Genomic DNA, 15,128 nt, shown 5'->3' on the forward strand with positions numbered 1-15,128 from the left:
GACTAAAAGGTTAGTCCATGTATTTGACTAAAAAGTTAGTCAATGTGATGATGAAACAATTATTTAATACAATTAAATAATATTAGCTGAGACGAATTAATTGTTAATTCGTAAATTAAATATAAACTGTTATATTTAATTAATGTATATAATGTTAGCTTAAACGAATTAAGATGTTAATTCGTAATTAAACATAAACGGTTATATTTAATAAGCAAATTATAAATATGCGATATTTATAGTTAATGTATATATTAGACGATATTGTCATAATAAATGTTGACAGACCGGTATTAATAAATCGACTGCAAACTGTTATGTGTGGACTTATTAATACACGACGACATAAATGACAATTGATAATAATACACATTTTATACAATAAGATAACAACCTAAAATAAGAAGATTTTCTTCTTATTTTGGTTGAGGGCTACACGGTTTGAGGAAGAATAAAAGAAGAAAAATATCTTCCCTATTTCTTTCCTTTTTCGGTTATATTAGGAGATAGGGAGGATCATTTTTATTCATTCATTTTTATGAACAACTTACATCACAAAACCCTAAATAATCATTTAGAAATTAGGGTTCTTTTCTAGCAAAATGGGGCATTTTCTCGGAGCATCTTGGGTGCAACGATTAGGAGAATATCGATCTCGATATTTGTTCTTAGGCCAAATTGCTAGGACCAAAGGTTAATTCTAAATCTCTATTCTTTTGTTTATGCAATTCGTTTATGACTAGCAATTTCATATTTCATAATTTCGTTATAATCCGAAATTTTCTTGATGAAATATACCGATATTTCCCACAAGTGGTATCAGAGCATAGGCCACGAAATTATTTTATATGAATTTCATAAATGGATTTAAACAAAAAAAAATTTGAAGAAAAAAAAACAAGGGTTTCGGCCGAATAAAAAAAAAATTTTTTGCCGAGACATTTTTTTGTTTTTGATGCCTTATTTCCATTTTGATTTATTGATATTGTCGTTTTAATATGTTAAGATGATAATATGATAAATTTGTAGATGTTTTGTTTTGATAAGAATTAAATTAAAATGTAAATGGAAATCGTTTTGATTGATGATGTTCATTTGTTTTTGCTATATATTTTTTGGCATACATGGTTTTAAATTGTTGTTTAGAATCATGATTCATTAATTTAATAATGTTCAAATCAATTGTGACGAATCAAATATTCGGATAATCGATTTAATCATAATTTAGATATTCATTTTAAGAGGTTAAATTGAATCATCTAGTTTGGATCCATATTTAAATTAAAAGTTGATGATTATGCCAATCTTGTTATAGTAGCAACATTAAACAAATTGTTCACATAAAAGGGTTTTTTTTTTTCGAAAGAGAAAAAAAAAAAATTATCTGTTTTTAGTCTTTTAGGGCAAAATGCCGCAAGTAAAAAAAACATAAAAACCGTTTTATTTTTAGGGTTTAAATGCCGAGTGCATTTTATAAAAAAAAAAACGGTTTTTTTGGTTTTAAGAAATGCCGAGAGCAGAAAAAAAAAAATTGTTTTTTTTTCGTTTTTGGGAATAATGCCGTGAGCATTTAAAATTTTTTTGTTTTTTTTGTTTTTTTTGTTTTGGCCAATAATTATTATACATTATTTCTATAATGTATGATTGTTTTGTTGTGAAAAAGTTCACAAATTTTAGATACCCAATTATTTTAAAGCGGTTTAAAATAATGTTAGATTAATTCATATTACAAGTTAATGTGTATTAAGATTGGAATTATTGTGAGTAATTGAGCAATTGTCACATAATTTTGATCATTTGAAAATAGGTGGTTTGGATAAATTACTCTACATAATTAAGGAATTATGTCTTGAATGATTAATTTATTCGTTGATGCATTTTTATTTAGTTGAATGAATTGTTAAATGGTTTATTTACGTATTTTTGCAATCGGTTGTAATTTGTATTACCTAGTGTGGCCTTAGTTGATTATGTTTTCGTAATGATGGAAACATAGTCTTGATGTAATTTTGAGATCTCGAATCTCCTTTGGTTTTCTTTAGTATTATGTTTTTGGAAATTAGAATGTAAATAGGTTTATTTTGTAAGTTTTTATTGTAATTTTGAGAAGACTAAAGATGGAGATTGGATTGCTCACTCCCGCTACATGGACCAAGATGGAACATCAAGACAAGCTTCTCGGGTCCTAGGAAAGATTCCAAAGTTGTATTTATGTTCATTTTGGTAGATAGGCCACACTAGGACTTTATTTTGTTTTACGTTTTTCCATTCTTATTGCTTTTCTTCGCTTGATAGTTAGTGCATCATATTCCGCCTAAACCAAACTACCTACTTAAATGCATGAAAATTGACTCATATAGTTTGGATGTTAGTTTCTTAGACATACAGATGTCACACAATTTTAAGCCATCATCTTAGTTTATTCATTCTCGCATGCTAGATATTAGTTCACTTAAAATGAATTAAAATAAAGTTGATGGGATCTTCCTCTATAACTAAAATTGAGACTAGTCTTTATAGGCCAAACAACTATGAATCCCTTCTTCGTCGGTAGGCATATAAGACCTTACTCTCCATAGGACCCCTTCTACGCTGGGTAAGTTGTTTGTGTTGACTTATTTTACCTCAACGTTATAATCCGAAGAGTTTCTCGTGATTATGATAGACTATAGATAGAATTTACAGAAATTTATCAACCAAGAATTCTAATAGTAGAATTAGGCAAGAGGTTGGCTTATCAATTTACAGATAATTGAGTCTTGGGATCATTTATATAATTCTTGAGGGGGGTCAATTGTATAAATGCTTGAGTCTTCGCATTATAATAGTTATGCATTAGACTTAAATCACAACGATGAGTATGCTTATTATATTTTTCTTCTTCTTTTCGCAGTGTAGAATTCGTTTTATATTGATAATTTTGCTTACAACAAATGGCTGGAAATAATGATATCCCTATGCCAAGTGCCACACTTGCACGCGAGTCCTGGCTCAAAACTTTCATGGACCACATGAATCAGTCCACCCGACTGAAGAATGACGGGTCCAACTTTGCGGACTGGGAGGCATCATTACGAAATGCTGCCATTGCTGACGGTAAGCTCAAGTACTTAACTAAGCCAATACCGCCAAACCCAGGCCCCAATGCAAGAGCTAACGAGTCACTTGCTTATAGTGACTTCGTCATGGAAGCTGGTGCGATAAAGAACGTACTCATTTTTGCAATGGAAACCAATTTGCAAAGACGCTTCATTGCCCAAGGTGCAAACAAGCTTTTCACCACGCTTACTAATGAGTTCTCAAAAGCACCGAGAATCGTTACTTATGAGCATACCTGTCGCTTCTTTGATGCGAAACTCCAGAAGGGCCAACCGGTTAGCCCACACATTCTTAACATGATTGAGAATGTCGAGAAATTGGAGGCACTTGATTGCAAAATCAGTGAGAGCATAGTCATTGACCGTATGCTTCATTCACTTCATGATGGTTTTGCCCTCTTCAGGGCAAATTACTATATGAATGACATGAAGAAAAGTCCTCATGAGCTACACTCACTTCTCGTACAGACCGAGAAGGATATGAAATTGAGTGGGAGCATGAAGCAAGATGTTCTCATGATTTCCAACAGGAATAAGGGTAAGGGCAAAGCTCACGGCGACCTAACTGTAGGAAAGCCAAAGTTTAAGAAGTCAGGAAAAGGTAAGAGTGGGCCTGGTGAGACTAGTGGCTCACAAGGCAAGGCAAAGAGCAAGAACGGTAACGTGGAGTGCCACCATTGTCACAAGACTGGGCATTGGAGGAGAAACTATCCCGTGTACCGTGAGGACATAAAAGCAGGCTGCGTCACTCCTGTTGGTATGTCATCTTATATTCATATGATTGAGATTAACCATGCAAGTTTCGGAACTTGGGTACTTGATACTGGTTGTGGTTCTCATCTGTGTAATCATTTGCAGGGCCTAAAAAACATCACACCCCTCGCAAATGGTGATGTGGACCTGCGAGTCGGGAATGTAGCAAGAGTTGCTGCAGTCTCAAAAGGAACATACGTAATCCAACTCCCGAGTGGTTTTGAGTTATATTTATATAACTGTTACTATGTACCCAGTTTATCTAAGAATATTATTTCTGTTTCCGTACTTGATAAAGACGGTTTTTAATTTTCAATAAAGGACAATAGCTGTATTTTCTCTTTTAATGAAATGGTTTAAGGCAAAGCAGTTTCCATGAATGGAATTTATATCTTAGATCAAACCACAGATATATTACATGTGAATAATAAGAAATTAAAGGTTGGTGACAAAGATGAAACTTATCTATGGCATTGTCGAATGGGACACATAAATGAAAAACGTGTAAAGAAACTCATTGAGAATGGGACTATCCCCACATTTGATTTCTCATCGTTTGGCACGTGTGAATCATGTCTTATCGGCAAAATGACTCGAATTTCCTTCAAAGGTGTTGGAATGCGCGCTAATGACCTATTAGGACTCATACATACTGATGTATGTGGACCTATGTCAATCACCGCAAGAGACGGCTATAGATATTTTATCACTTTCACGGATCGTTCAATTAATAGTGTTTTTAAAGTTTATAGTATGATGTTCTAAATGCTATCGTTCAATGAACATTTTGGAATAACCATTATTAATCTGTCTACAGAGGAAATCATGTCATTATTTTGCTTGGGATTGGTAACAAATTCTGAAGAGGAAGACAGAAAAAAATTCATTGAACATCATCTTGACGCAAAGAAGACAATGCTAGGATGGCTATTCAATGGGAAGGACGCCATAATTGCAGGGGTGGAGGACAACTATGCAAAAAACACAGTACTACAAGATGAAACTTACATGCTACAAATCTTTCAAAAAGTTAATAAGCTGACAAACATAACATGGAAGCAGTATGCAAGTGTTGGGCTAAGATGTTTATCTTACACAATGAGGAAGCCCGTTTAAGAGAGGAATATGAAAGCAGATTACAAACAAGCATTTCATTTGGGGTTAGAACGACTATCAGGGATAATGTAGTGGTTTTCCGAAGGTGTCTTTGTTACTTGACAGACAATCTCTTAACAAGGAGGACATTGCACCTATTTCAATATCATTTGGCACCCGAGTTAGGAAATCTTATTGTTGTAAACAGTGAAGAAGAAGATTTTGACTCTATCCCAACATCAATTTCCCGACCAGCGGTCGAACTTGCTTTTATTCTATTAAATCAAACCGAGTAATACTATATATAAACAGCTGAGGTACATTTAAGTATAAGTTTTATATTTACCTCATACCCCTTGTACCTACTGTTGATTTTCAATGTCCATTCAAAATATAAGAATATAAGTACATTCTCTTATTTGTTAATGATATTTCATTATATTGACATAGTACCTTTTGTAATTTTTGGATTTTCGATACATCATGAAAAGAATTGTCCCATCACTGTATTTACAATGTCCATTACGTGCATTAACAATGTACCATTTAAATTAAATAATATAAATTAATGCATCTAATAATTACACTCTCAGATGCAAGTTGTAAAATAATTCAAGTGAAAAGACACCACTATTCATGATTATTTGATTAAATGAGACATGTGTCAAATGGCAGTTGTAAACTAATGCATGTGAAAAGACAAATAATATTACCCTCATAAATTGTAACTTCCCATATTCTTATCCAAAGCAGTTTATATATAAAACTCACTATAAATACTTATCTAAACTAGTGTGCTAATTACAAAATCTAAGGAATAATCATACAAACCGTCTTCACTCCATTAAATAGGTACTCTAATTTCTGTTTTTTATTTGTTCTTGTTATTTTTTCCCTGCAAAAGAAATGCATATCTTCATGTAAATAAGTATATTGAATATTATTGCAAGAATAATGCAGTAATGGAATTCTAATATGCTCTGGTAATTTATTTCATTCAAATAAAGGTTTGTATATAATGTATTCCTGCCAATGTCCATTGTGATGCCTTTAAAGGAACATTTATTTTATTGATAATGTTCATAGGAAATATTGTTGTGCACTTTGATATAGCATATATAAAAAATGTATTGAATGTTAATGACAGTAAACGACACAATACTATTTAATTAATATTAAAAACACTTACAAATGCCATTCCAGACTGTTTCAAAATAAGTTTAAATATAAAACTAACTATAAATACTTGTCTAAACTAGTGTGCTAATTACAAAATCTATGGAATAATCATATAGAAAACGTCTTCACTCCCTTGAAAAGGTGCTCTGGTTTCTGGTTTTTTTTTGTTCTTATTATTTTATCCCTACAAAAGAAATGCATATCTTTATGTAAATAGTAGCCTATATAACATTCAGATTATTTCATTTATAAGTATTATTTGATTAATCAGTATGTTTTTTTATCGTGTGAAAAGAAATATATACTATAGTCCCCAGACGAATTAAAAGTTGTTTCAGGTCTGAAAATCAAACTGCATTTGTGGCTCGAACGTTTTGCCAAAATTAAGTATAGTAGATATTTCAATCTGGCAATGTGCTTAATATTTGCAGGAGAAGATTATTTTACCTTTTGCTGTAATTTGTTTTCACAATAACATTGTTTGCTCTTTGCATGATTATACAATGTGAAAGCCCACGTTAATTTGTTTCACCCTATAGTATGGCCTTAAATATGGTTGAAGTTGGTACTTCCCATAATGCCTTAAGTTTATTGTCACTCTTTTTAAAATACGTTTATTTTTTATCTGAACCAGAATATGAGTTCCGTTACCAATGTGGAAATAATGTCGGATATCGAGCAAAAACTCATTTGAAGTTGAGTATGATCTCATTTGAAATAAAACGCGAAAGAGATTCACTGGATCAATATCTTATTAAGGTGCTTGGTAAAAACGAAGTATTAGAAGAACATGAGGAAGGGCTGTACGAGAAACTGGACATAGCTGAAGTGAATGCAAAGTCACTACAACAGAGGCTGGACATTGTTGAAGCGCGAGATGAAGTTTATCACGGTGAAAGAGACAAAGATAGCCGACAACTTGAAGCTAATAGACAAAAAAAGCGATTACACGTAGGTGACATGGACCGCCGAGTTTCTCACCGGTGTCACTGTTTGCATTGTACGAGAATCATATGCTCTTCTTGATGGTGAAAATATTATACCTTGACAATGATCGTGAAGGCTATGGAATTAATAGACTGTTATAAGAAACATCTAAAGGAGGACTTGCTGGGGGGTGAGAGCAGTGTTCATCCTTCTGTTTGCAGTAAACCCAGAAAGGGTTAAGAACTTTGATGTTAATTTATGTATAATTATGATATGCGGTTAAGTTTAGAAACATATGCGTTTTCATTAAGTATTATTGTGAGAACATATTTGCAGTTTATTATGAATGTTTATTTAAATCTAAATTATTATCATCTACCTAAGCTTTAACTGTTTAGAATTGACCCTTTCTAATTTAAAGCCAGTTACAAGAGTGATCAACTATAATGTACCTTCAACATTTTACAAATGTCCATATTACTATGTAACGATGTACCAAAGCTTTAAACCCGCATTTCTTTCAAAGATTATCCTCTTAAAATAAGGGAATGGGTTTAAGGTTGGATTAGGCAGACCGATGTCTGCCTAATCCAACCATAAATCCTTCTCCGTCCCGTTTTAGAATACTCAGCCTCCTAGTTTTAATCCCGTCCCCCAAAAGGGTTCACTCGGCCCCTCTAGGGTGTCTCTTTGTCTTGCCGTCTTCGAATGAGAAGCAAGGGAAAGGGTTTAGGGTTGGATTAGCTGGATCCGTGGTAGCGGTCCGCCTAATCAAACCCTAAACCCTTTCCCGTCCCGTTTTAGGATACCCGGTCCCCCCAAAAAGGGTTCACTCGGCCCCTCTAGGGAATCTTTTTGTCTTGCCGCCTTCGAATGAGAAGCAAGGGAAAGGGTTTAGGGTTTGAGGGGGATCTGAGGTAGCGGTCCGCCTAATCAAACCCTAAACCCTTTCCCGTCCCGTTTTAGAATACCCGGCCCCCCAAAAAATGGTTCACTCGGCCCCTCTAGGGTGTCTTTTTGTCTTGCCGCCTTCAAATGAGAAGCAAGGGAAAGGGTTTAGGGTTTGATTAGGGGGATCCTAATCAAACCCTAAACCATTTCCCGTCCCGTTTTAGGATACCCGGTCCCCCCAAAAAGGGTTCACTCGGCCCCTCTAAGGTGTCTTTTTGTCTTACCGCCTTCGAATGAGAAGCAGGGGAAAGGGTTTAGGGTTTGACTAGGGGGATCCTAATCAAACCCTAAACCCTTTCCCGTCCCGTTTTAGGATACCCGGTCCCCCCAAAAAGGGTTTACTCGGCCACTCTAGGGTGTCTTTTTGTCTTGCCGCCTTCGAATGAGAAGCAAGGGAAAGGGTTTAGGGTTTGATTAGGGGGATCCGCGGTAGCGGTCTGCCTAATCAAACCCTAAACCCTTTCCCGTCCCGTTTTAGAATACCCGGCCCCCCAAAAAATGGTTCTCTCGGCCCCTCTAGGGTGTCTTTTTGTCTTACCGCCTTCAAATGAGAAGAAAGAGAAAGGGTTTAGGGTTTGATTAGGGGGATCCGCGGTAGCGGTCCGCCTAATCAAACCCTAAACCCTTTCCCGTCCCGTTTTAGGATTCCAGGCCCCCCAAAAAAGGGTTCACTCGGCCCCTCTAGGGTGTCTTTTTGTCTTGCCGCCTTCAAATGAGAAGAAAGGGAAAGGGTTTAGGGTTTGATTAGGGCGATCTGCGGTAGCAGTCGGCCTAATCAAACCATAAACCCTTTCCTGTCCCATCTTAGGATACCCGGTCCCCCCAAAAAGGGTTCACTAGGCCCCTCTAGGGTGTCTTTTTGTCTTGTCGCCTTCGAATGAGAAGCAAGGGAAAGGGTTTAGGGTTTGATTAGGGGGATCCGCGGTAGCGGTCCACCTAATCAAACCCTATCCCCTTTCCCGTACCATTTTAGGATACCGCCCCCCCAAAATGGGTTCACTCGGCCCCTCTAGGGTGTCTTTTTGTCTTGCCGCCTTCAAATGAGAAGCAAGGAATAGGGGTTAGAGTTTAATTAGGGGGATCCTAATCAAACCCTAAACCCTTTCCCGTCCCGTTTTAGGATACCTTGTCCCCCAAAAAGGGTTCACTCGGCCGCTCTATGGTGTCTTTTTGTCTTGCCGCCTTCGAATGAGAAGCAAGGGAAAGGGTTTAGGGTTTGATTAGGGGATCCATGGTAGCGGTCCGCCTAATCAAATCCTAAACCCTTTCCCGTCCCGTTTTAGGATACCCGGGCCCCCAAAAAAGCGTTCACTCGGCCCCTCTAGGGTGTCTTTTTGTCTTGCCGCCTTCAAATGAGAAGCAAGTGAAAGGGTTTAGGGTTTGATTAGGGGGATCCGCGGTAGCGGTCTGCCTAATCAAACCCTAAACCCTTTCCAGTCCCGTTTTAGGATACCCGGCCCCCCAAAAAAGGGTTCACTCGGCCGCTCTAGGATGTCTTTTTTGTCTTGTCACCTTCAAATGAGAAGCAAGGGAAAGGGTTTATGGTTTGAATAGGGGGATCCGCGGTAGCGGTCCGCCTAATCAAACCCTAAACCCTTTCCCGTCTCGTTTTAGGATACCCGGCCCCCCAAAAATGGGTTCACTCGGCCCCTCTAGGGTGTCGTTTTGTCTTGCCGCCTTTAAATGAGAAGCAAGGGAAAGGGTTTAGGGTTTGATTAGGGGGATCCTAATCAAACCCTAAACCCTTTCCCGTCCCGTTTTAGGATACCCGGTCCCCCCAAAAAGGGTTCACTCGGCCCCTCTAGGGTGTCTTTTTGTCTTGCCGCCTTCGAATGAGAAGCAAGGGAAAGGGTTTAGGGTTTGATTAGAGTGATCCACGGTAGCGGTCTGCCTAATCAAACCCTAAAACCTTTCCCCTCCCGTTTTAGGATACCCAACCCCCCAAAAAATGGTTCACTCGGCCCCTCTAGGGTGTCTGTTTGTCTTGCCGCCTTCAAATGTGAAGAAAGGGAAAGGGTTTAGGGTTTGATTAGGGGGATCCTCGGTAGCGGTCCGCCTAATCAAACCCTAAACCCTTTCCCGTTCATGATTTGAGTAGATACGGATATGTCTACTTAATGAAGCATAAAAGTGAGTCTTTTGAAAAATTCAAGGAATACCAGAATAAGGTTGAGAACCAACTGGGAAGAAAGGTTAAAGCACTACGTTCAGATCGTGGTGGCGAATATCTTTCAAATGAGTTAGATCAACACCTTAAAGACTGTGGAATAGTTTTATAGTTAACTCCACCTGGAACACCTCAATTAAATGGTGTGTCTGAACGGAGAAATCGAACACTACTTGATATGGTTCGATCCCTGATGAGCCACACGGTGGTACCTGATTCATTATGGGGTTTTGCGCTTTTGTCAGCTGCTCTTATACTTAACCGAAGTCCGTCTAAAGCTGTCGACAAGACTCCATATGAAATGTGGAAGGGAACGGTCCCTAACTTGTCCTTTATTCGGGTTTGGGGCTGCGAAGCTTATGTCAAGTGGAGACACGAGGATAAGCTCGGCCCGCGATCGGTCAAGACATACTTTATTGGTTATCCAAAAGGAATGTTTGGTCATTACTTTTATTCGCCTACCGAACATCGAGTTTTTGTTGCGGCTAGTGCAAAGTTCTTAGAGAAAGAATTTCTCGAGAACAAGTCAAGTAATAGAACCTTCGAGCTGTCAGAGATTCAAGAACCAACAACCGAGGAACAGATGGTGGAAGATGTTCCTTCAACTAATGATACGGTTAACATTCCTCAGGAACCTAGGAGGTCGGGTAGAGTCTCTAATCCTCCAGACAGATACATTGGTATGGTCGAGGAAAATGACGTTTTGCTCCTAGAGAGTAATGAACCCGCTACCTATAAAGGTGCCATGACCTGTTCCGACTCTAAGCTGTGGCTTGAAGCCATGCAATTCGAGATGGACTCCATGTATGAGAATGACGTATGAGATCTTGTTGATTTACCTAACAAGGTACGACCTCTTCAGTGCAAATGGCTTTACAAAATAAAGCATTCTGTAGACCACTTGGTTGCTGCTAGCTTGACTTAGCTCCACATACCACAATTCAAATGTTCCCCTTTCTTACCCATTACATATTGTTTTGTTCTATCCAATGGCTTCTTTTATATGCTTGCATTTTGATTGTTTTTGACTTATAATTTGAAATGACTACCATATTAGATTGGGGACACACTCTCTTGAGTCGAGGATAGGTGAGTGCTACTCATATAAATATCCTTTCACATATAAAAGAGCTTGAGTGTACCGTGAGAGTCCAAAGTCAAAAGTTCATGCAAGGGCCGAAAAGTTCATGTGAAGTCATTCATGCTACGCCGTCATATAAATCTCATCCATGTTGTTGCATTTTCCCTATGCCCATGTTGTTTCGGGATTTGATTCATTATGCTCTAAAGTTACTTGACGGGAATTGCATTTGGATGAGATGATTATTGCTCATAACCTTGTCCATATCATACATTATATTGTGTGCTTGCTTGAGGACAAGCAAGGGTTTAGCTTGGAAGAGTTTGATAAGTCCATTTTATATACATTTTAACCCCTTATTTTAGCTATATCTTTCATGTCATTTGCACTAATGTTTGTGTTTGTGAGCTAATTCTGTGTTCTAGTTGTGTTTGCTTGTTTTCATTGTGTTTTGTAGGAAATTAATATTTTAGTAGCTTTTTCCCGTCAAAGTAGCAAGTACAAGAGTTCACGAGGCTAATGAGAGCAAGTCTTGATCATGCAAAGGACTTCCGGGAAATATAGGGGCATTTTGGGAAGAAATAAAAATTCCGAGCATGAAGTCATACTAGCTTGGGTTGATGCACAAGTAAGGAAATAAAAGTTAACCCAAAATGAGGTTCACAAGAGCTTACATTGGATACTAGGAGCCCCTAGGATGCCTTAAACGGATGCTTGAAGATGCTAACATCGGATTCTGCACAAGCATTAAACAAGAGTTAAGATGGAATTAACACAAAAGTCAAGAACACCACGACCCCGATCGGGATTAGCTCCCTCTCAATTGTTTACGTTTCATATTGTGGCCCTATATAAAGGTTGTTGATCGAGATCTCTTACACACTTTTATAAACCATTTTTGTTAGTATTTTCCACACTACTTTCATGTTTTTAGTTTAGTTCTTAGTTTAATTTAGACTAGATTTACTATAAACAATTTGTTGGAGCTTGTGTCCTCCACAAATTAGTGTGATAACATTTATAAATCTCTTACAGGTTAACAAGGGTATACTTCGTATTTTAATCAGTTGATTAACGATTACCTAATAACGGTTGGCTTGCTAGAAAGTTTGACGTTATTATCATACAGATGGCGGTGATCAACTAGTCCCTAAAGGTCACACCTAAATGATGTGTTTGAGAGATGTGGTTATGGAAATGTAATCACATTGATGCCTTATATGACTAAACAGTTAGTCAATGTGTTGATGAGACGATTATTTAATGCCGATTAAATAATATTAGTTGAGACGAATTAACTGTCAATTCGTAAATTGAATATAATAAGTTATATTTAATTAATGTATATAATGTTAGCTTGGACGAATTAATATGTTAATTCGTAATTAAATGTAATCGGTTATATTTAATCAACAAGATGAATGTGTCATAGTAGTAATAGTATGGGTACTCAAACCAAGAGGTTATGGGATCGATCCTCACTAAATGACAATTTATAAATAATACATTTTATACATTTTGCATACTACCAAAATAAGAAGATTTAATCTCCTTATTTTGGGTAAGTACAAAAACCGAAAAAAAGAGAAATTTATTCTCCTAATTTCGGAAATGGGCCGAAACATTAGAAGAAGAAAAATCTACCCTAATTACTCCAACTAATCGGTTTATAGGGAGATTAAGGAGGAATTTTTCTAACCTAATTTTTCTTAACTCATTCTTGCCTCTCATCTCAACACAAAAAAACCGAAAACCCTAATTAATTTACTGAAATTGAGGGATCGATTCTAGCAACAAGTGAAGGGCATATCTCATATCGTCTTGGGTGCAACTAATAGGCGAATATCATTGCGATATTGTTCTTAGGCCGAATTTTCTAGGACCGAAGGTTTATTCTTCATCTCTTTACCTTGTTGTTTATATAATTTAATTTTATGACTAGTATTCGTCATTATAATTCGTTATAATCCTTAAATTTAAAGGGATGCATACAGATAAATCCCACAAGTGGTATCAGAGCCAAGGCCACGAATTTTATTTTGATGATTTTCATAAAAATTGGATGTAAACAATAGAAGGGTTTCGAAAAAAAATTTTACGGCTCGGTTAATTTTTTTTTTTTTTTTTGCCGATTTGAAATTTTTTATTCTGCCGAGATTTTGTTCTTGTTTTTGATGATAATTTCCATTTTGATTTTTCATATTGTTGTTTTAATCAGTTAAAATAATAATTATGATAATTTGTAGATGTTTCGATTTTATAAATCGAGATGTAAATGGAAATCGTTTTTATCGGTTTGATGAATTGTTTTTGCTGTTTTTGGCATATAACTTAATTTAACAGAAGTTCAAATCTATTATGATAATCGCTTTTATCATGATTTAGATATTCTTTTAACAAGTTAAATTTGAATAATCTAGTTTGAATATGTATTTAAATTAAAAGTTGTATATGCCAATCTTGTTAATAGCAACTTTAAACAATTGTTCGTTTTTTTTTCAATGGTGCGACTGTTTTTCCAAAAAGAAAAAAAAAAGTTGAAGTTTTTTGGGTTTTAGGGTTTTTCAGCCGAGGATCGAAAAAAAAATTGGGCTGTTTTATTTTTTTTAGCCGAGACACAAAAATAGTTTTCTGTTTTTGTTTTGGTTTTCAGCCGTGGAAAGATAATTTTTTTTTCGTTTCGGTTACTGTCCACAGTGGGAAGATTATAGAAAAAAAAAATTTTTTTTTTGTTTTGTTTCGGTTTTTACAGAAAAACCGTGAAGAAAAAAAAAACGAGCTGTTTTTGTTTTTCTTGGTTTTGCCGAGAACATTTATAAAAATATATATATATATATATATATATATATATATATATTTTTGTTGATTTTGGCCAATAATTATAATTATACATTTTAATGTATGATTAATTGTAGTGAAAAGGTTCACATATAAAGATACCTAATTATTTTAAAGCAGTTTAAAATATTGATGGATTAAATTCATATTACAAGTTTATTATGAATTAAGATTGAAATTAATGTGATTAATTGAGGAATTGTCACTTAATTTGATAATTTAAATAGGTGGTTTGGATAAAATTAATCAACATAATTAAAGAATTATGTCTTGCATATTTAATTTTTTAGTTGATGCTTTTCTTTTGTTAAATGAATCGTTGAATGAATTAATTTACGTATTTTTGCAATCGGTTGTAATTTGTAATACCTAGTGTGGCCTTAGTCAAATTATGTTTTCGTAATGATGGGAACATAATTTTTAATGTAATTTGAGATCTCGTATCTCCGTTTTGGTTTTCTTTATTTATTACGGTTTTGAAATTAGAATGTAAATAGGTTTATTATGTAATTTTAAATTGTAATTTTTGAGAAGACTAAAGATGGAGATTGGAGCTCACTCCCGCTACATAGATCAAGATGGAACATCAAGACAAGCTTCTCGGGTCCATGGATGGATTCCAAAGTTGTATTTATGTTCATTTTGACAGGATAGGCCACACTAGGACTTTTTTTTTTTACGTTTTACCGTTCTTATTGCTTTTCATTCACATGCTAGTTATTGCATCATTTTCCGCCTAAAACCAAACAACCTACTACTAAAATGCATGAAAATTGACACATATAGGTTGTATGTTAGTTTTCATAGACATACAGATGTCACATATTTTTAAGCCACCACCTTAGTTTATTCATTCACGCATGCTAGATATTAGTTCACTTAAATGAATTAAAATAAAGTTGACGGGATCTTCCTCTAAAACGGAAATTGAGATTAGTCTTTATAAGGGCAAACAACTATGAATCCCTTCTTCGTCTGTGAGGGCATAATATGACCCCTTCTACGCTGGGTAAGTAGTTTGTGTTGACTTAGTTTATCT

This window comes from Silene latifolia, chromosome 8, assembly GCF_048544455.1.
Source record: "Silene latifolia isolate original U9 population chromosome 8, ASM4854445v1, whole genome shotgun sequence".
Taxonomy (NCBI): domain Eukaryota; kingdom Viridiplantae; phylum Streptophyta; class Magnoliopsida; order Caryophyllales; family Caryophyllaceae; genus Silene; species Silene latifolia.